The following is a 21819-nucleotide window of genomic DNA, read 5'->3' on the forward strand; positions in this document are numbered from 1 at the left end:
TGAGGAAATATTTGTTCAAACTTGCATATGACTTTGACAATGTCAGTGCATAACTGTTGTACATCATACTTTCACAATGTCCTAACAGATAATTGAGAAAAAAAATTTCGCCAACAATAGAATCGGCTTCACCACATCTTCTGGCAATAAGTGTCGAATACCAATCGGGAGCAGACGTTGCAGTATGAAATGACAATCGTGAGTCTTAAGCCCAAAAAATTTGCCCCCATCAACGTTTACACATTGTCCGATATTTGAAGCATACCCATTTAGAAATTTTATAAAGGATAGAAACTTTAAAAACTCTTTCCTTTTCTCCGGTTTTACTAAAAAATGAGCTAGCCCCTTTCTGGCTATCTCACCCTCCCTTGTCATCCATAAACGTGGCCTTATTCTCATTCGCTCCTAATCGATGCAAGCTTTGTTCGGGTCCTTCGTCCTTCCCTCGATGTCTAATATAGTTCCAACCAGTGTATCAAACACATTATTCTCAACATGCATAACATCGAGGTTGTGGCGCAGTTTCAATTTGGACCAGTACGACAGCTCAAAAAAAGTATAGATAGGTGTCTGGTCTAGTCTTATTAACCGATTTGGCAAACGGACCAAAATCGAAACGATTCAAGTGCGCTAAAATATTTTCTTCGAACCATTCTCTAGGTCTTGGTTGAATCTCTGTTTTTTCAAAGAATGTTATCTCGTTCTGATGCCATTCGTGGTCTCACAGCAACCATCTACGATGCCCTAGGTAGCAAACTTTCTCGGCGTGCCAAGAAGACATCGTGTCTTCCTTGCAAACTAGGAATGCCAAATAACCCTTAGTACTCTACTCGGACATCATAGCATACGTGGGAAAATTGTTTATAGTCCACATCACTGCTGCTCGCAAGGTGAACATCTGCCCAGTTGATTTATCGTATGTCAGAACTCCGTTTTCCCATAAATCTTTCAGCTCATCGATCAATGGCCACAAATAAACATCGATAGACTTACCCGGATCCTCGGTTATCAACATAGTCATCATCATATATTCTTTCTTCATGCATTTTCAAAGCGGAAAATTGTACGGAATTGCAAAGATTGGCCAAGTGGTGTGGTCAGCCCCAATCTTACGTTCCACGGCTCTCGTGTAAAATCAGGGTACAAACGATCAAACTTTTTCCATGCCTCACCATCAACTAGATGCCTCATCAAATCATCATCTAACCGTCTGTCCTTATGCCATGTCATGTCGCTGGCAGTATGCGTCAACATATACAAATGTTGAAGCCTGGCTTTATTGGAAGATAACGCATAACTTTTAGTGAAATCTTTGTTGTTCTGTTTTGAGCTGTCATTTTAAACCTTGACTCTTTGCATATAGGGCATTTATCTAGCGCTTCATTCTCCTTATAGAACAATACACAATTATTTTTAACGCGTGAATTTTCTCATAGCCCAATCACAGACCATTCAACACCTTCTTTGCACTTTTGGGATCTTTAGGCAAACAATTGTCCTTTGGAAGCATCCTCTTGAAAAGGCCCAACAAATAATCAAAGCACTGATTAGACATACAAAATTTTCTTTTTCCATGCATCAGCTTCATAATAGTCGTTAGTACCGAAAAATCCTCTCAACCGGAGTATAATTCTTGTTTGGCACTTTTTAATAGTTTTTCATATTTTTTAAAGGCTTCACTATCCATGCTTCGAGGAACGTCATCTCCCCCTTCCTGATCAAAATTGGTTGAGGTGTCTGGAAAAGTATCATCTAGGATATCCATAATTTGTTCGTTTGGATCAACATAAGATTCAACTGCCTCAACTAATGGGGTCACATGTGAAGATGAAGGATGTACTAATCGTTCCCCATGATGATTCCAAGTGGTATACATCTCCATCATACCGTGTCGTACTAAATAGTATCAAATATTTTCATAATACTCAACCATTGAATTGTTACAGTTCCTACACGGACACCAGATTAGAGGTGAACCTTGGTTGTGTGCCATTGCAAAATCAACGAACTGATTTATTTCATCCAAGTATTCATCTGCACATCTGTTAGGATTCTGTAAAAAAAAAAAAAAAAAAAAAAAAAAAAAAAAAAAATCACAATGGTTACAAACACTTCAATTATAAAATGACACATTATGCCTCCGGTAAGGGTCTTATCCCATTTAGGAATGCACGGCTACATGTCGTATTTTACGGCTCTTTCAGATTCGATGTTGAAAAAATTTGGCAGCATATCCCTGCAGTTCTTCAAGTGCAGCATGTATGTACTAAATACGTACGCAGTACTCGAAGAACGTACATACAATTTACCAAATTTCTCCTTATCGAAATCTAATATGTGAACCGCAAACTTCGACACATAATTGTGCATTCCCAAACTGTCCAAAAATTGGGACAATTTGAGAATTAATTGGACCGTAGTTATGATTTTGCCTCTATGCGCGAAATCCAACTAATTCTCAAACGAGAAACTAAGTTTCATAAAAATAACACACGAAGTTAATACTTAACTTCATACAAAATGTTTGCACACAAATAAATTGTATCACATAAATGCTAAAAAACAAATAAATAAACTACATTTAATGTTAATGAAATACTCAAAGAAAATATACCTCATAATGCGTTCCCTGCTAATAGTCGTTAAAAATAAACCACCTACACACAACAAATTTAATTTTGTTAGTTTCATTGTGTAATTTAAAAAAAAAATATTGAAAACAAATTTGCTTACCAAATGATATATAGGTGAGCATGAGACCGAGTGATCGAACTAAGGAAGAGGAGAGACAGTGAGCTGAGGTAGGAGAGGCAGAGCTGCAATGAATTTGCAGTTTCTGTCTTTCTGTGTCTGGGAAGCTAAATTAAATTTCACACTCTTACGCAACGGTTATGGCGACACAAGTGCCAAGGAGTAAAAGAGCAATGAAAGTAGTACTAATGATTTCTGGTTGTCTGATCACTCGAAATTATGTATCTACTACTGCCTTTTTTTACCCACCATGTGCGACGAAACATTTGTTGCGTAAAACATATGCATTTCACGTTTTGGCGCCAACTCATGGCCAGTCCCACGTCTAATAACCTTTGTGCGACGACGGCGTAGCGTCGCACAATTCCACCTTAAGCGACAAAAAAGTAATTTTGTCGCTATTTGTTAATATTTTTTTTTCGGTTTTAAAATACTTTTTTTTTCATTTATTAGTTTATTCATTTTAGATCACATACACACTTAATGAACAAAGTATTAACTTACACCCGAACAAATCTACAAATATTTAAATTAATTAAACATTCATGCATATTTAGTTAATATAATCTTTTATTACAATAATATTTTATTCAACAAAAACTTTAAAATTGCATATTAAAAAGTAACATTCGTAAATAAAACTTAAAACCCAAATGTTATTATTTAATTAAACATTAAAAATAAAAAATAAATAAAATTCTATTCCGCTGCTGGTGGTTCTGGTATTCGGTTTAGTTCTGCCTCACATTCAACATCAAACTTCCACTCCCAAAAAGATGATTTGAATATGTTGTCGATGCACTTCATCAAATTTGGGTCACTTTGTCAATGTCCCAATCAGACTCTAACTCATCAACCAAGTACATCTTTTTCTCCTCGGGAATGGCTTTCCAAGACTCCCAATCCGCACTGCATTTGTCACACACTAATACCCGCACATCACGCATAAACTTGTTGTGCATATCCGATTTTTGAATTCCTATCAATTCTTCATAATTGATTCGGTACTGGCTTCCTCCAAAACTGTAGCAGACCATGGTCGCAGCTCTTTTGTTTTTTTTTTATATTAAAAATAATAATGCAAATTATAAAATGTATAGAAAACACATAATTAAGTGGGTATTCCCTTTTCTGGAACTCTCGCCCTCCATCCTCTTCAACGAACGAGCACCTGAGTCGGCAATCGTGCTTAAATTTGAATAACAATTGGAATTGTAATCCGGAAAAAGATTTGTAAATTTGAATAACAATTGGAATTGTAATCCGGAAAAAGATTTGAGAAATATGGAAACTGAAACTGGTTATTTATAGAAACCTTGGCCACCTTCCGCGACGAAAGTTTTATTGCACAAAAGCCTCAGCAAATGCCGCACCGATTCTCTGATTTAATAGCATTGAATCCTCTGACTTAGAAAACTGACTGTCTGGAGTAAATATCTTACATGACAAAACCTTTATTGCACAAGACTCCGAAATCGTTGCCCTTTGATTTCACCCTTACGCGACGAACATTTCGTCGCTTAAAACGTATGGATTCGAAATTTGGCGATAAATTTAACAGCATTTTTTACGGCCTTTACGCGACGAAAACTTCATTGCGGTTGGAAATATGCAGGACGAATAAGTAATTCGCCGCACATACTTATTGTGTCGAATGTTTTGTCACACAAAATGTTTAGTAACAAACAAATACGTAATTCATTATAATTATGAAATTTACATAAACATAGATCTTTATAATCTATATTTACGTAAATTTCATAATTACAAAGACTTATTCAATTATAATATTATTCTAAAAATAATAGAAAACTTAAATAAAGTAAATTAACCAATTCAATTATTTAAACAACAAAACATGAATTAAAGGCTAATTAAGTCCAAATACATAACTTAAAATAAAACCTTAAAAATAAATATTGTCCTCAAAAATATAAATTTAAAACTACTCTGCTGGTCCTCCATTCCGCTCCACGTCATAACACCACTGCTTGTAACCCTTCTTCAACGCCTCCTCCATCAACTTCATCAACTCTTCATTTGTGTCATCAAGCGTATAGTTACACTGTTACACATATATACAAATAATTATTTACAACATATAAAAAAAAATTCACAAAATTAATTATTTTCAACATTTGTCACACTTACTAATAGTTGATCCATCATCACCTTCTTCACGTCCTAGGGCACAAATTTCCAAGAGAGCCACTCAACAGTAGAACAATTGTCAAGCATTGTTAAACGAACCAAACATGCAAACTCCACATATTGCATCATATCATAGGGCCTAGAAGGCGTGCTGTTTCTTTCCACCATTCGATCCCGGACCGCCGCTCTCCTACTATCCCTATTATCGGCCATCAAATGTACAAAACAGTGTGAAGAAAATAGCAAAACAATATGTGCTTATAAAGAACACTTTATGCAACGAAGGCTTTGTTGCGCACAACCTTTTGAGTGATGAAACCTTCGTCGCGCAAAGTACAAAATAAATACGTAATAAATGCCATGACTTCAATGCCACCGACCATCGCTTTGCGCGATGAAGTCTAGTCCCTCAATGTTATGCGCAACCAAATTTTCATCGCATAATTAAGTGGTAATACGCAGTAAATATGACACCTTAAATGCTAACCGACTATTTAACTTGCGCGACGAAATCTCGTCCCGCAAAGGTTTTGGCGACAAAAGTTTTGTTGTGTAAAGCCTTGCACGATTAACTAAAAATATTTATTTTATTCCGTCTCAAAAATAGTTTCTCAACAAAATAATGTCAATATTATAATATTTTGGAAATCTATTCTCAAAACAAAATAAATATAGTCCATTTAAATTTATTCTTCCAAATTAATAATAATTCAATGTCATTATTTAATAAACCATAAATAGACTAATAAAAAACTATTCTAGTCATCCGTTAGAATGGCGAAGCCATGTGAAGGCGAGGAGTGGCGGCCGCCACTCCCCTCATCGAGAAAATACACCTGGAGGGCTGGTTCAACCCCTCCCCTCGTCGGAAACTCGACTAGTTTTCACCCCCTCCCTGTTCTGGTGGTCTGGTTCTGCTGTTGGGCAGTAGAGCTGGATCTTTTTTTTTTTTTTTAAACATCCAGGCCAAAACGACGTCGTTTTGGACCAGGTTAAAAAATAAAACCAAAACAACATCGTTTTGATAAGTTTGAAAAAGAAAAAAAATATATGGGGGGGACCGCATGTCCCTCTTCCTTCCTCAGACCCGTGCATGTCCCTTTTTTCTTTTTTAACTTTGCCTTTGCCAATCAGAAAGCAAAGCTTGCCCCCCTAATTCCCAGTAGCTGCGCAACAACTTGGCAGCCAACGGACGAAAAACCAGCCACTCTCCAAGCTTTAGCCGCCGCCAGCCACTCCAATCAGTCTCCAACCACTCTCCAGCCGTGGCTTGCAGCCTTCAAAGCCTTTCTTTAGGTAAAATTTTTAATTCCTAAATTTATAATCCCTAACCCTAATTAATTATTTAATACGAATGAGTTTTAATTGGTATAGAATCATATGGTAATGCACTAATATGGTTATTGGTTATTGATTATTGATATGATTCTATGATTATTGATATGAAATTATGAAATTATTTTTTAGGGTGAAAATTAAAATTTGAATTCTTGATTCTTGATTAATTAATTGAATTATTCCATAATGTATACAATTATTCTTATTCATATGCTTAGTTGAATTGAATTTTTATTTATTGAATAATTTGTATGCTTATTGAGTTATTGGTATTGATTAATTGAATTGTTGGTTGGATTAGTTATTATGCATATTAGGGGTAATTATTTGGAGCTTATGCAATTGGTTGGATTGGTTGAATTGTTTGGTTGGATTAGTTATTATGCATAGTAGTATAGTGTACTCTAGGATTAAGAGTCTAAGAATTTTTTTTTTCTTTCCATTTTACAATTACGTAATGGAACGATACTATAAGAAACAATGCTTAAATCCTTCTTCAAACATTTTGGGTAGTCATTCTCCTTCAAATATTCCGAGTAGTCTTCCTCCTCCTTCAAATATTCCAGGAAATCCTCCTTTGAATATTCTGAGTAGTTCACAACAAAGTGAGGCCACTGAGTTGGATGAAATATTGGCTAATCTTCCTGCTGACCCTGGATATAGACATCGAATGCTTGATTATCCACCTAATTATCGTGAAGCAATTCGTAGACACTATCTCCAAAATGATCCTTGTCAACCTAGAGACCACATCATGCCAAGAAAAGTTAGTGACAAGCGATGATTTATCACCGTTTGGTTTGATAAGTTTAAGTGGTTGGAGTATAGTATATCAAAAAATGTTGCATTTTGCCGTTATTGTTATCTTTTCAAATGTGATTTCGATCAAATGGGTAGCACTAAAAGTGATGTCTTCATTGAGAAAGGGTTTACAAATTGGAAGAAAGGACCCAAAAAACTTCGAGTCTATGAGGGAGGTGTTGGAAGTCTTCATAATAAAGCTATACAATAAGCTAAAAACTTGATGACACAAAAACAACACATTGAAACATTTGTGATCAAGCAAGCTGATGAAGCTCGCCTTAATTATCACACTTTACTGAGTGGAGCACTTGATTGCACAAGATGGTTGTTGCGATAGGGTTTGGCTTTTTGTGGGCACGATGAATCTTTGAAATCAAGCAATAGGAGTAATTATATAGAGCTTATGCAATTTCTTGTCTATCATAATGAGAAAGTTAGGAAGGTTGTGTTTGAGAATGCTCCTAAGAATCTCAAGTATACTTCTTCCGATATTCAAAAGGATCTTGTTCATGCTTGTGCTATTGAAACTATTAATGCAATTACTAAGGATATGGAAGGTACATTTTTTTTTCTCTCTTGGTTGATGGATCACGTGATGCTTCGACTAAAGAGCAAATGGCAGTGGTAATGCGTTATGTTAATAAAAAAGGAGAAGCAATTGAAAAGTTTTTGGGTGTTCAACATGTCTCCTCTACAATTAGTAGTTTGCTTGAAGAGACTATTGAGAGATTGTTTGCTACAACAAATTTGAGTTTGTCCACGTGACAAGAACAAGGCTATGATGGAGCTAGTAATATGAGAGGTGTGTTAAATGGTCTTAAAACAAAGATTTTGAACAAATACCCTCAAGCATTTTATATTCATTGTTTTGCACACCAACTCCAACTAGCTCTTGTATTTGTGGCAAAGGAAAATGAGGATGTTGCCAATTTCTTCATCAATGCTAGTAGTTTGGTGAATCTTATTGGATCATCGAGTAAGCGTCGTGATGCATTTAGAGAGAAACAACAAGAACAAATTCAGAAAGCTCTTGATCTTGGTAATCTTGAAATGGGTAAAGGGTTAAATCAAGAAAGTAGTCTCATATATCCATGTGATACACTGTGGAACTTGCATTATGGTATTATAGTTAGTATTATTGTTATGTTTGAAGTCGTGGTGGAGGTGGTTGAATGGATTAAAAGTGATCGTAACCAAGATAATCTTGATGAAGCAACTAGGTTATTCAAAGACATACAAACTTTTGATTTTGCGTTTCACCTTTTCTTGATGAGACTTATATTGGGAATTACAAATGAGTTATCACAAGCATTGTAAAAGAAAGATCAAAATATTGTGAATGCGATGGTGTTAGTGGAAGTATGCAAGCAAAGACTACAGTACTTTAGAGATGATGACTTTGGGGACTTGTTTCATGATGTAGAAAAGTTTTTTGATGAGCATGATATTATCATTCCTAACATGGAGGATTTGCATTTCGTACCTGGAAAATCAAGGCGTAAGGCTCCAAAAATCACAAACTTCCATTATTATCATGTGGACCTCTATTTTCAAGTCCTTGATATGCAACTAAAGGAATTGAACAATCACTTCAATGAGATAAACACCGAGTTGCTTCTTTGTATGGCATGTTTGAGTCCGGTGAATATCTTTTGACAAAGCAAAAATTGTTCGTTTAGCCTAACTTTATCCTCAAGATTTTGATCGTATGAACCATATGAATCTTCCAATTCAATTTGACAATTATATTCATGATATAAAGATGCATAGTGAGTTTCCATCATTGAGAGGAATTAGTGATCTTGCAAAAGAGTTAGTGAAGACCGGGATGTGTGAAAGCTATATGTTAGTGTATAAGCTTCTTATATTGGCTTTAGTGTTACCGGTTGCAACCGCTTCGGTGGAGAGAGCTTTTTCTGCTATGAAAATTGTGAAAACACCATTGCGTAACAAAATGGGAGATCAATGGTTGAGTGATAGCATGGTTGTTTACATTGAGAGATATATATTTTCTTTTATTAATAATGAGCCTATTATACGACGTTTTCATGACATGAAACATCACCGGCAACAATTGTAATTTGTTTGTATTGATTAATTATGGAAGACATTACTATATAAAAAGATTTATTCATTGCCATTTTTCTTTAACCTTGCACTCTTTTAAGTTCGCCCCTCCTCCCGAGAAATCCTGGCTTCACCACAGTCCGTTGGTCCAGCCACTCCATGCCGCTATGCGTCACGTTCAACATCAAACTTCAACTCTTAAAAATGATACTTGAACACGACATCTGTGCATTTCATCAGATTTGCGTCACTTTTGTCAATGTCCCAATCAGGCTGATATGCAAAAATAAATGAATTATACAGATTTTATCTAAAGAACTAAATTATTGTTTAACTAATTAATAATTTACACGTACTGCTAATGCATCGATCATGACCGTCTTTATCTCCTCAGGGACGTCTCTCCAAGACTCCTAATTCACTCCGCATCTGTCACACACCAATACCCCAACATCACCCCTAAACTTGTTCACCATATCCGACTTCTGATATCCTATTAATTTTGTGTAAGTGATTTGGTAGCGGCTCTTAGCTCAAGAAGTGTATCGAATGCACGTCGCAGCTTTCTTCTTTTTCTTGTCTACCAACAAAATAAAAACTTACATTGGTCTACTTAAATATTTAAATAATTAAACAACCAACAAAATTTAGTACGTATTACCTTTCTCAAAACCTTCGCCCTGAACTCTCTTTGACGAAGGACCACCAGAGTCCGCCATTGCGTACGGAAAAACAAACAATAATTGGAATAATAATTCAGTGAAAGTAAAGAGTTTTCGGATTGAATTGTGAAGAGAAATAGCGAAATTGGCTATTTAAAGGAATTCATACTCTTTGCGCGACAAAACCTTCGTTGCGCAAAACCATGGAGTAAATACCGCATTAACACTTTGACCGAACAACTGACAGATCCTTTGCGCAACGAAAAATTGGTCGCGCTTTTTTGGCTTAACAAATACAAGCATTCACGTATTTTTCTTCAAACCTTTGTGCCACAACAAGTTTTTTTTGTCTCTTAAGCTACTTTTGTGCGACAAAACATGGCGTCGCTTAACATGTTTATCCCATTAAATTATTTTTGACCGATTTGAGCAATGAAATATTACCTTCATCGTGCTAACCTGTTTTGGGCAACGAGTTTTACGTCATCGCATAAAGTTTGATCGTGCAAATGATTTTTTCTACTAGTGATCCCAGGCAAGCTGACCAGTTCTAACACCCGCACGTTGGCCCAATCTAGCCAGTTGGACCTAGAACTAGTCCATCCAAATGGGTTATAAGTTCCTAGACCACATTTGGTTCAGACCAAATGGATTAGTCTAACTAGAAAATCGATGATCAAACCAATAGTGGTACCGATCCATTTTTCAGCAATTTCGACCCGTCCCAACTAAAACTTCATGCCTGATGACCACTACACTTCCACCACCCACAGAGATGCCTATCAATCTAGCCCCTCCACTCAAAATGGTGAACCAAACCTATCCTGGTAGGTCGCAGACTTGATAAGCACACTAGTATAGCAATCCACTTTGGTGAGACAGTCTATCAGTAAATGATGTTCAAGCTTAATAACACAATATTATATGGAGATAAACTTACATATGTCATTTCAATAATGAAATATGATTGACACGAGATGATATGGTGGTGGAGAACTCATTTCATATAAGTCTTTCTCATGTTGAGCTGGATTACAAATGACAGTAGTTAAGTGATTAAAATCTCGATGACACGCTTAAGCTCTTGTGTGCAACTCCAAGTATTGATATCGCTTTGTAATAATTAAATAAATAAATAAGAGTGGCATAACTGACACTCTAAAAAAAATCATTTTACACTACAAAAAAAAATGTCAATAAGCTCTCATAAACAAAACATAATCTAGTTTGAAGTGAGTTCCTTAGAGTAAAACATGGTAAAATGGGCTGACCCACCCACTTCACAAGACAACCCAATCAACAGATGGTTCCTAGCTGATGTAGTGTCTTGGGCCAGATAGGAACAGAAAACTGATTGTCTGCTTATGTTTTGTTTTGTTTATTTTATTTTATGGTCAGAATTCAGAAGGATTGAACTAAAATTGCTTTGAACTCACTTCAAACATGACTTCGGATGCCATCAAAGTACAGATTGCACGGGAAAGCGTGAATCAAATGTGCCCCATAAAAAAATAAAAATTAAAAGTAAAGAGGAAATTGCATGCTTTAATATTTTGAATCGTGGCAAAAGATTATTCAGTTGTGGCAATAAACAAATGTGGATTCCAAACTGCTTTCTACAAGTTAATATTCGTAACTAAGCGAAAAGAGTTTAAGACGTTTTATACGAGGTTAAATTGCCAAATTGTCTTGCTCACTTAAACCATGTTGAATCAGTTGATCTGCCTTTCGTAAGTGAGGTGTGAGCTAATTGTGATCCTCCGCCTACACCTCGTGTTATTTATAACATAGGAATGCAATTTTTCACTTGTGAAACAATGCGGTATGACTTTTCTGGAGTGTAACTCGGGCAACGAACCACGAATTTATTTTGTGTGCTTAAACTTGCCTCAATTCGGAAAACTTGTCTAACAAGTAACCTATTGTTTGCCCGCTCTAACACCATATACTAACCTAAAAGGCTCATCTCACCCCAACAAGAATGATTTATATGAAACATGTTTATCATTACGTGATGTCCAGATCCAATAATACAATGTCATGTGTAAATTTCTCTCCACATAATATTGCATTATTGAATGGAATAATATACAATGGTGAACCCTTTCCATGCAAATTACTCTCCACCCAAACCTACTACAAATGTTCCACGTTTGGTGCGCCTAAAACGGGTGGAACGAGCTATTCCACAGAACGAGTTTTGGGTGAATTTTCGTTCCACCTCACCCCCCTGGAACCACTCGTTCCACATTGGTGGAACACAAAATTATAACCTTTCCGTCTCCTTCTTCTTCCTCCTTGTTTCCATCCGAGGGCATCTTTGCTCCCGCTCCGTTCCGTCCCATCTTGTCCTGTCCCGTCCCGTCCCGTCTGCATACCAAACGATACCTATAGGTCCCAGAAATTAGGCTAAATTTTGGAAGATTAATTATTGAAGTATAGGATGCCCTACCTTCCATCTCAATTGACAATTCTAGTCCATGTTAAGGTGCTTCATCAAACTTCTCTTATTTAGTTTTATCTTCTATTTCTCTGTCGAACTAAAAAAGTGAAAATTAAGTGCTATTTTTTTTTAACAAACGATATTATTTATTACTAAAGGGTGGAAGAATGGGTTAAGCCCTACAATGGGCTAGCAATAATATGAGCTTCCTGGGTGGCAATGATATGGGTCATCTTAGACTCTTGGGCAACAATATGAGCTTCATGGGTGGCGATGTGGGCAGACTGCATCTCAATGTGCTTATGTTGGACCGTCACCTGTTGCTTGAGTTCTCCTATTTTTTCCATCAATGATGTGACCTGTCCCGAGGTAGAGGTGGAAAAAGGGGCTCCCGTCTCACGATGGCGGGCATTTCCCATACCATACACCTTCCCCTGCAGAGGACCAAGTCTCTAGTCGAGGATGTCCGTCATGATACGGAGACCCGCATCCTCGGAGGGTAGAGGTCAGCTAGGAAGCCACTTCCTCAAGGTACCAATCCATTTTTCAATGGATTGGTCCAACCAGAAAATCGACGATCAAACCAACAATGGTACCGATCCATTTTTCAACGATTTCGACCCGTCCCAACTAAAACTTCATGCCTAATGACCACTACACTTCCACCACCCATAGAGATGCCTATCAATCTAGCCCTTCCACTCAGAATGGTGAACTGAACCTATCCTGGTAGGTTGCAGACTTGAAAAGCGCACTCGCATAGCAATCCACTTTGGTGAGACAGTCTATCGATAAGTGATGTTCAAGCTTAATAACACAATATTATATGGAGATAAACTTACATATGTCATTTCAATAATGAAATATCATCGACACGAGATGATATGATGGTGGAGAACTCATTTCATATAAGTCTTTCTCATGTTGAGTTGGACTACGAATGACAGTAGTTAAGTGATTAAAAGCTTGATGACACGCTTAAGCTCCTGTGTGCAACTCCAAGTATTAATATTGCTTTGTAATAAATAAATAAAAGTGACTTAACTGACATTCCAAAAAAATCATTTTACACTGCAAAAAAAATGTCAATAAGCTCTCATAAACAAAACATAATCTAATTTGAAGTGAGTTTCTTAGAGTAAGCCATGGTAAAATGACCTGACCCACCCACTTCACACAAGACAACCCAATCAACAGATGGTTCCTAACTGGAGCGGTATCTTGGGCCGGATAGGAACAAAAATTAGAGACCATATTCTCACAAAGACGAAGCTCAATGACCTAATAAGTTTCTAACCATCTTCATTCTTTTATCTATCTATTGTTTATTATAATCTGATGAATTTAATCATCACAATATTTAGCTGTATATCTCACTTTTCCATTTACTGAAAACTATTTGACTGTTTACGTTTTGTTTTGTTATTTTATTTTGTGTTGAGAACTCAGAAGGATTCAACTGAAGTCAGTGATGGATCCATATAGGGACCCGGAAGGTTCCGGGATTCTCCAAAAGCTTGAAGAAACACTTGTGATCGACCTTCGAGACCCTCCAACAATTTGGGCAGGTGCAGAGGGACGGATCTGTTAAGGGGCCTGGGTGGTCCTAGCACCATCGGAAGCCGGGATAAATTTCTGTGAGGACCTCCGAGGATCACCCAAGTTTGGGCATATATGGTGTTGGAGAAGAGGAGCGGAGCTGCAGAGTGTTTTGGTATTCTGCAAACCAGAAAGAAGAAAGAAGACTACTTTTTATTCAAATGACTTGGGAAAACGGTGCATTTGATGTATGGTTTGAAAAAAAATCCTTCTAAGTAAAACGGTGCGTCGATACAATGTTCTTTAATATATAGTTTTTGCAATTTTTTATTAAACAAAATGGTTCAACTTTCAAACAGAGTCAGAACTTTTCCAATTCCATATCTAACTCCAAATTGGCTAATCCCATTCTCCAGTCACCTCCCCACCCACTAGCACAACCCCAGTCTCCTCCCCCGTCTTCACAAACTAAGTAGTTCAATTCCAATTTTAGATAATTTCAATTATATTCTAGATATTTTCGTTCTAGTTTGCAATAAATCTATAATGACACATTTTCTAGTATGAAACTTCATCATGGACAAATTTAGTTTTTGTAATTTATATTTTCGTCTAATATTTTTTTGAACTTTTATATTGAGACCACCCAATCTTAAAATCTTGCATCTACCATTGGGTGCAATGAAGAGGCTTGTTGCCTCCATGAATGTGCAAGCAACAGTGGAGAGAACATTTTTCACTATGAATATCATTGAGGGTCTATTTCGCAACAAAATGAGAGATCAATAATTCCATGGAGAGGACATTTTTCACTATAATTTTTTTTTATCTTTATTATTGAGACCTCCACCACCCCCCCCCCCCCCCCCCCGAGTCTAAAATCCTGAATCCGCCACTGACTGAAGTTGCTTTGAACTCTTCAAACATGACTTCGGATGTCATCAGAGTAGAGAATGCACGGCAAAGCGTGAATCAAGTGTGCCCAGAAAAGGAAAAAGTAAAGAGGAAATTGCATGCTTTAATATTTTGAATCGTGGCAAAAGATTATTCAGTCGTGGCAACAAACAGAGGAAATTGCATGCTTTAATATTTTGAATCGTGGCAAAAGATTATTCAGTCGTGGCAACAAACAAAGGTGGATTCCAAACTGCATTCTACAAGGTAATATTCTTAACTAATCGAAAAGATTTTAAGACGTTTCATACAAGGTTAAATTGCCAAATTGTCTTGCTCACTTAAACCATGTTGAATCAGTTGATCTGCCTTTCGTAAGTGAGGTGTGAGCTAATTGTGATCCTCCGCCTACACCTCGTGTTATTTATAACATCGAAATGCAATTTTTCAATTGTGAAAATAATGCAATATGACTTTTTTGGAGTGTAACTCGGGCAACGAACCAAGAATTGATTTCGGTGTGCTTTAACTCACCTCAATTCAGAAAACTTGTCTAACAAGTAACCTATCGTTTGCCCACTCTAACACCATATACTAACCTAAAAGGCTTATCTCACCCCAACGAGAATGACTTATATGAAACATGTTTATCATTATGTGATGTTTGGATACAATAATACAATGTCATGTGTAAATTTCTCTCCACATAATATTGCATTATTGAATGGAATAATATGCAAATTACTCTCCACCCAAACCTACTACAAATGTTCCGCGTCTGATGCCATGAATTATGGCGTAAAAATCTTTTGTGCATGGTCTACACTTTTGTTCCTTACTGAGGTAGGGTTCCCCCCACCCCCTCCCATTAATAATGCTTGATTTATTGTAGGCTAACAGGATTGATATAGGGTATGCCTTGGTGGTTACATATAGGTCCCAGAAATTAGGCTAAAATTTGGAAGATTAATTATTGAAGTATAGGATGCCCTACCTTCCATCTCAATTGACAATTCTAGTCCAAGTTAAGGTGCTTCATCAAACCTCTCTTACTTAGCTTCATCTTCTATTTCTCTGTCGAACTGAAAATATCTTTCAACCAAGTGAAAATTAAGTGCTATATTTTTTTTAAACAAGCGATATTATTTATTACTAAATGGTGAGAGAATGGGCTAAGCCCTACAATGGACTAGCAATAATGTGGTTCAAATTCGTCATTAGCAAAAATCGAACTTAAGACTTTTTACTTACAAATAAAGAAGTATATCATTAAATCATAGTACTAAGTGGCAAAAATTAAGTTCTATTAAACTAAATGATCATATACAGAATAAAAAATTTAATTGTCAAATGGGGTAAAACAAGAACAATAGACCGTTGATGGTTGTTTGAATTATATAATAAGAGGGAAATGAGACCGTTTGATGATTTGATTTAAATTATTTAAAGACAAAGATTTGAGTGGTTGAATGGGACAAAATCAAACATTTTAAAAGGGTTTAGTGCATTTCTTGAGAGCATCAACCCAAGCCACTTAAAACATAAGAAAGATCTTACCATATCTTACTCTTTACCAAACTCCTTTGTCTATATATTATTATATTATATTTTGATTCCCTTCCCTCGCACAAAAGCGATATTTTTTCACCCTCTTGCTCTTGTTTTACACCTACAAAATATTCCATGTCCAAATGGATTCATTATTCATGTTGAATCACCTTTCAATCTAGTGGATAAAACCATGTTTTTGTATTTCAAATGTTTGACCGTTTGCCTCACGTTTAACAAACTTGAGATTTCCATAAGCGGTGGATTGCACTAGTTAAGATCTTCTTCTTCAACTCACCGAATCTCAGGTTTAAATCCTCGCCTCTCTCCCAGTAGTTTAAAGTAGAAATACAGCTTGTAATAAAAATAGGCTCAGAGAATTTATATAATTTAAAAGGAAAAAATAAACGAAAGATGAAAAGGAAAATTTCACACACCACCAACCCTCGGAACAAGCTATTGGGCTATGGTAGTAGTTTGGTTTAGTAAAGCACAACACAAAACCCAGTAAAAGCCTCTCCCTGCACGTACCAACAACACGTAGTTGTACACCTATTCTTACAAAGTTACAAAACATCAAAACGTCGATTTTACAAGGGATCCATTTGGGTCACTACAATGGGGCTTCGAACCCCGTGCTTCCCGTCAGTCCAATAAAGCGACCCGAACGCCGCACCTGACTCGCCAAACACCACGGCCCTCCTATCCACCGCAATCGTCACCACAAAGCTCTGCTTCTTCACCGCCCCACTAAACGCCAACCTCGACGGCTTCACTGTCACCGTCACCCCTTTTGGGGCCTCAATTCTGGCTCGATACACCGCATTGGGCTGCCCCACATTCGTCACGGTCCGAATAAACATCTTACTCGACTTACCCGCGGTGGGGAACACTGCGCCAATCGACGGGTAATTGAGATTCTCCGGCGCAGGCTTCTTCGCCGGACAGTTGTGTGCGGACCGAGTGATGACCTGAATCACTTTGGGTCCGTACCCAACCCCACAAAGAAACTGAACGTAATCATCATTGGTGATGTCATAAATAAGCCCAGGATCCATAGCCAGGCCCAAATTTAAATGACCCGCCCCCATATCATAAGGCGTCGAGGGCTTTCCAGTTGCCTCATCAGTCATGGTCTGATTTCTGTTATCAGTCACGCTCGCCGTCGTCATCATGGCGGATCTTATTGCGGCTGGGCTCCAATCAGGGTGAGCCGACTTCAGCAAAGCCGCGGCTCCACTCACGTGCGGCGCCGCCATGGATGTACCGGACAGAATGTTAAACTCCGTTTTCCTCTTGTCCGTGTCCAAACCGGTGGGTCCCACGGCGTCGGTCCAAGCGGCTAGGATGTTGACTCCCGGGGCGATTATATCCGGCTTCAGAATCTCCGGGTTCAACCCATTCGGCCCACGACCCGAAAACGAAGCCACAACCGGAGCCGGTTTTATTCCAATCACAGTCCCTTGGAAATCGAGCGTCGCTGTGGGAGTCTTGGTGGACGCCACGTACGCCTTAATGGCGTCACCCTCGTCGGCCCCGACGGCGCAAGCAGCAATGATATGGGCGTCGCAGACGAGACCCTCGCCGTTAGAAATTCCGTTAGCGAGGATCATTCCAACACCGCCGGCTTTCTTCACGACTAAGCCTTTGGCCACTCGCGGACTGCTCCCGCGGTCGCATATTACAATTTTGCCCCTGACCTGGCGCGGGTCCAGGGAGTTCTCCATGCACAGAGAAGCAGAGAGCATCCCTGATTTCCCGGGATAAACGACAGGGTACATCTTGCCTTTCAGAGGTAATCCGGTGTACAACGACACGCCGCTTAGTCTCCGCCCGCTACCTAAAATCACAGCCGCCGGGAAATTCCGATCGATGGTTCCCGCGCCCACCGTCATAAGCCAAGGCGCGAGATTCGTCACCGACATGCCGTTTGGACCGTCGTTTCCTGCCGAGGACGACACGAACACTCCGTGCGAAACGGCACCGTACGATCCAATTGCAATCGGATCGAGATAATACGGAGAAGAAACGCCGTCGCCGCCTCCAATTGAAATGGAAATGACATCAACGCCGTCATTAACAGCGGCGTCATAGGCGGCCAATATATCGGAGTCGAAGCAACCGGAATCTTTCCAGCATACCTTATAAACCGCCAACCGAGCTTTCGGTGCAACTCCTTTCGCGATTCCGGCGGCGTAACCCGACATGCTGGCGTCGAACGCGTACCGGCCAATCGCCGTGGAAGCGGTGTGGGTGCCATGGCCGTCAGCGTCTCTCGGCGACCGGTACTCCACCGTGTCGTTGATCGCTGATATCGGACCGCCGGCATCTGCCCCCGCTTCGTGACCCTTGATGAAAAATCGAGCTCCGATCAGCTTCCTGTTGCAGTTACCCTTGGCGAATTTAGTTCCTGTCTCGCAAACCCCCTTCCACCGCCTCGGAATAGGGCCGAGATTCTTATCCTGGAAGCTCCGATGCTCCGGCCAGACGCCAGTGTCAAATACTCCGACGATTACGTCGGAGCCATAGTCGGATTCCGACCACAGCCCCCTCTGGTTCCGGAGGCCCAAAAATTGGGGTGAGCGAGTGGTGTGGAGACTCCGGCGACTGTCTTCTATCACGGCAAGCACCGAAGGGTGGTCGGAGATGGTGGAGACCTGGTTGGGAGTGAGAGACGCGGAGAAGCCGTGGAAAACGGTGTCGTACACGTGGAGGATCTGGGGCGGGTCGGCGAATTCGGAGGCGTACCAGTGGTAGTGGGTGGGGAAAATCGAGGGCTTGGAGTGGCGGTCGACGCGGAAGATGAAGGTCTTGAGGGTTTGATCGGCGGTTTGCGGCGCGATTTGAGCTGAGAATTTGAAGAATGTGAGGAGGAAGAGGAGTGGGAGGAGAGAATTGGAAGCCATTGGAGAAAGAATGAGGGTGACAGTGAAGTGGAAGGACTGTGTCTGACCGACGGGTAAGGGAGGGAGGGAATGATATAAGTGAGATTATCATTCTTTGTTTTAATTAATTAATCTCTGAATTCAAATTAATTAATATTTTTTTGTTAGTTATTTTAATGGCAAGAATGTGAGTGGATATAATTTTGTCGTGATAACTAGAGATTTTTAAGTATGATTAGTGTTATTATATAAATGATGAGATATGTGTGCTAAAATATTAATAACTTAAAGAATAAAATTTTCTACTACTTCTATTAAAGCACGTGATATATCATTTATGTACCCGTCACAAACTAAAATTTTCTCCATGACAACGAGCTCTGATGACTCACCCTCGTGTACTGCACGGGGCTTGAAAAATGAGACGACGTTGGATTTTGAAACTCTGCTACGAAAACGACGGCGTAGGGTCCTTAATTTTGACACACACATTTCATTAGCAGGCAAATGGTGCCGTTTGAAAATTAAAAAGAAGAAAGGATAAAGATATTAGAGCATCTCAGATAGGGCTGGGTGCGGTTCGAAACGGTTTGATTTTTTGCCAAAATCGAAACCAAATCGAAATTTCGGTTCGGTTCAATTTTTTCAATTCGGTTTTTTTCAGTTTGGTTTCTACTTGGTTCGGTTTTTTTTTTTTTTTTTTTCCTTTCAATAGTAAAAAAATTCCGAATAAAATATTTTTGTTGATTCAATTCAATACGTCACAAATGATAAGGGTTAGTGAATCTTCTAGCTGTAGAAAATCACAAACCAATCATTGCAACTAGGATCTAGAATTATTTCTGTGAACAAGGAGCTATCCCACAGTTCCCACTTGCATTTCCGAAATGATGCCTAGCAACAACCATTCGAATTCCATGGTTTCCTACAGCAATGAAAGTGGTGTCTCAGATGGAGAAACTTTAACTAGAATGCATGAAATTAAACTTAAAGGTAAGATGAAGCTCAATTAGGATGAGCAATGGCTATAGCGAGTGGGTAATTACGATTATTTACTCATAACTGTTTATGTTCATACTTGTATAACTATTTACCCAACGGGTAAACAATTATACTCATATCAATAACCGTTTATAAACGGTTAATTATACTTATAATCGCATACTCATTTAACCATAACCGTATATCCTTTGTAACTCGTTTATCCCCTTCTTTACTCATTTACCCATTTTTCAATCGTCTACTTGTTTTTTTAACCACTTGAAAATTAAAAAAGAAAAATTAGTCATAATTTTGGAAAGTTGAGACTGAACGGGTTCCTAGCCTCCGTACTCTACCATTTGCTCCCTCTGGACTCTCGAGCACACTTGAAATTGAAACATGCGGCCAGAAAAAGCACCTACTGTGATAAACACTTATTTTCTCTCCCAAACCATTGAGATTGAACAATTTAGGGGTTTTAATTTTTTTTTTTTTAAATTTGCATATATTAAAATAAGTGTTATAATCACGGATAATACTCATAACCGCACATTTAAATTTCACGAACAACTAGATATACCTATAACCGTTTGTTTATCTAAACAGTTACCTATAACTTTAAATGAACGGATAAACGCGGTTATCCATACCTGTGAATATTTTACCCATCCTTAAGCTCAACCGATATGCTAGTCTTATGTAGTTTGATATTTTGTTGTCAATTTTGACATATGAGAAAATGTGCTTCAATTAATTTTCTAATTGTTTTCATGTGTGAGTTCCTTTAGTTCGCCACTTATAAATTATCAAAAATTATTTCAATTTATTGTTTTTTTTTTTTTAAAAAAAAAAAAAGCAAGTCTTATAAATATTATTATAATAGACAACAAGAATTGATTTTAATATTTTTAAAATTTCGTTTTATTCAGTATTTTTCTTTTTAGATATATAAAGTTTAAAATACAAAATAAACTTTTTGAAATATTAATAATAATTTTATAGAAAAATATTAAGACCAAGAGGAGAAAAATATTGTCGCGCCAACTATCAAATTCACATTTGGTACTTATTTTTCACATCATGGAGATGCTCTTAAAGCGAGGATCCCCTAAATTGATGGGATCCTGATCATGATATTGTGTGCCCTGCACGAGTCCTGGCGCATTGTTTAGGTGTGGGACACAATCAGACGCATTTAGAAAAAGAAAAACTAATGAAAAGAGTTTTAAAATTTTGAGTTTTAACGATAAAAACAAAATAAAAGGTAAAATAAATAGTACCATGATTAATTTTTTAATGTAAAAATGTGGCTTTTCGTTAAAATGAACGGTACCATAAGCTTTTCATTAAAATTCTCTTTAAAAAACAAATCTCAGTTACTTTAATTAAAATCTATTTATTTGTTAATTAATTAAAACTTGAATATACATATCACCGAATTTGTATGTTAACCCAACTCTTATTTAATTTTTTTGTTTTTTTGGTGGTACACTTGTTTTTCTAGTATCATGCAAACGATTGAGTAGGAACAACAGTAAGAGCGCGGACTACAACTTTTCATAAAAAAAATATGCAACATGTTTCGGGTTTGATGCTCCGAGTTAGTGATTTTATTTGACTTTGGCCACGAGTAGTGTGAAATTCTCTATAGCATCTCAGGTCCTGAAATGATGGATAACCGTGACTTGCCACCAATTGTCCTTTTTTTTTCTTTTTTTTTTTAAAAAAAAAAAGAAAAACCATGATTGAGTAGGGG

The 21819-nt window shown here is 37.9% G+C and overlaps 2 pseudogenes across 1 annotated transcript; one reads left to right on the forward strand and one right to left on the reverse strand.

Annotated features, from left to right (window-relative positions):
* Positions 1-6697: 6697 nt before the first annotated feature.
* LOC137724878 (uncharacterized) lies at positions 6698-9124 on the forward strand (annotated as a pseudogene).
* A 7431-nt stretch (positions 9125-16555) lies between these two features.
* Positions 16556-19243, reverse strand: LOC137724498 (subtilisin-like protease SBT1.6 pseudogene; annotated as a pseudogene). Its single transcript, XR_015962848.1, has one exon. The product of XR_015962848.1 is annotated as a subtilisin-like protease SBT1.6 pseudogene (transcript).
* Positions 19244-21819: the final 2576 nt, after the last annotated feature.

This window comes from Pyrus communis, chromosome 5 (assembly GCF_041283825.1).
Source record: "Pyrus communis isolate YQ-2024b chromosome 5, ASM4128382v1, whole genome shotgun sequence".
Taxonomy (NCBI): Eukaryota; Viridiplantae; Streptophyta; class Magnoliopsida; order Rosales; family Rosaceae; genus Pyrus; species Pyrus communis.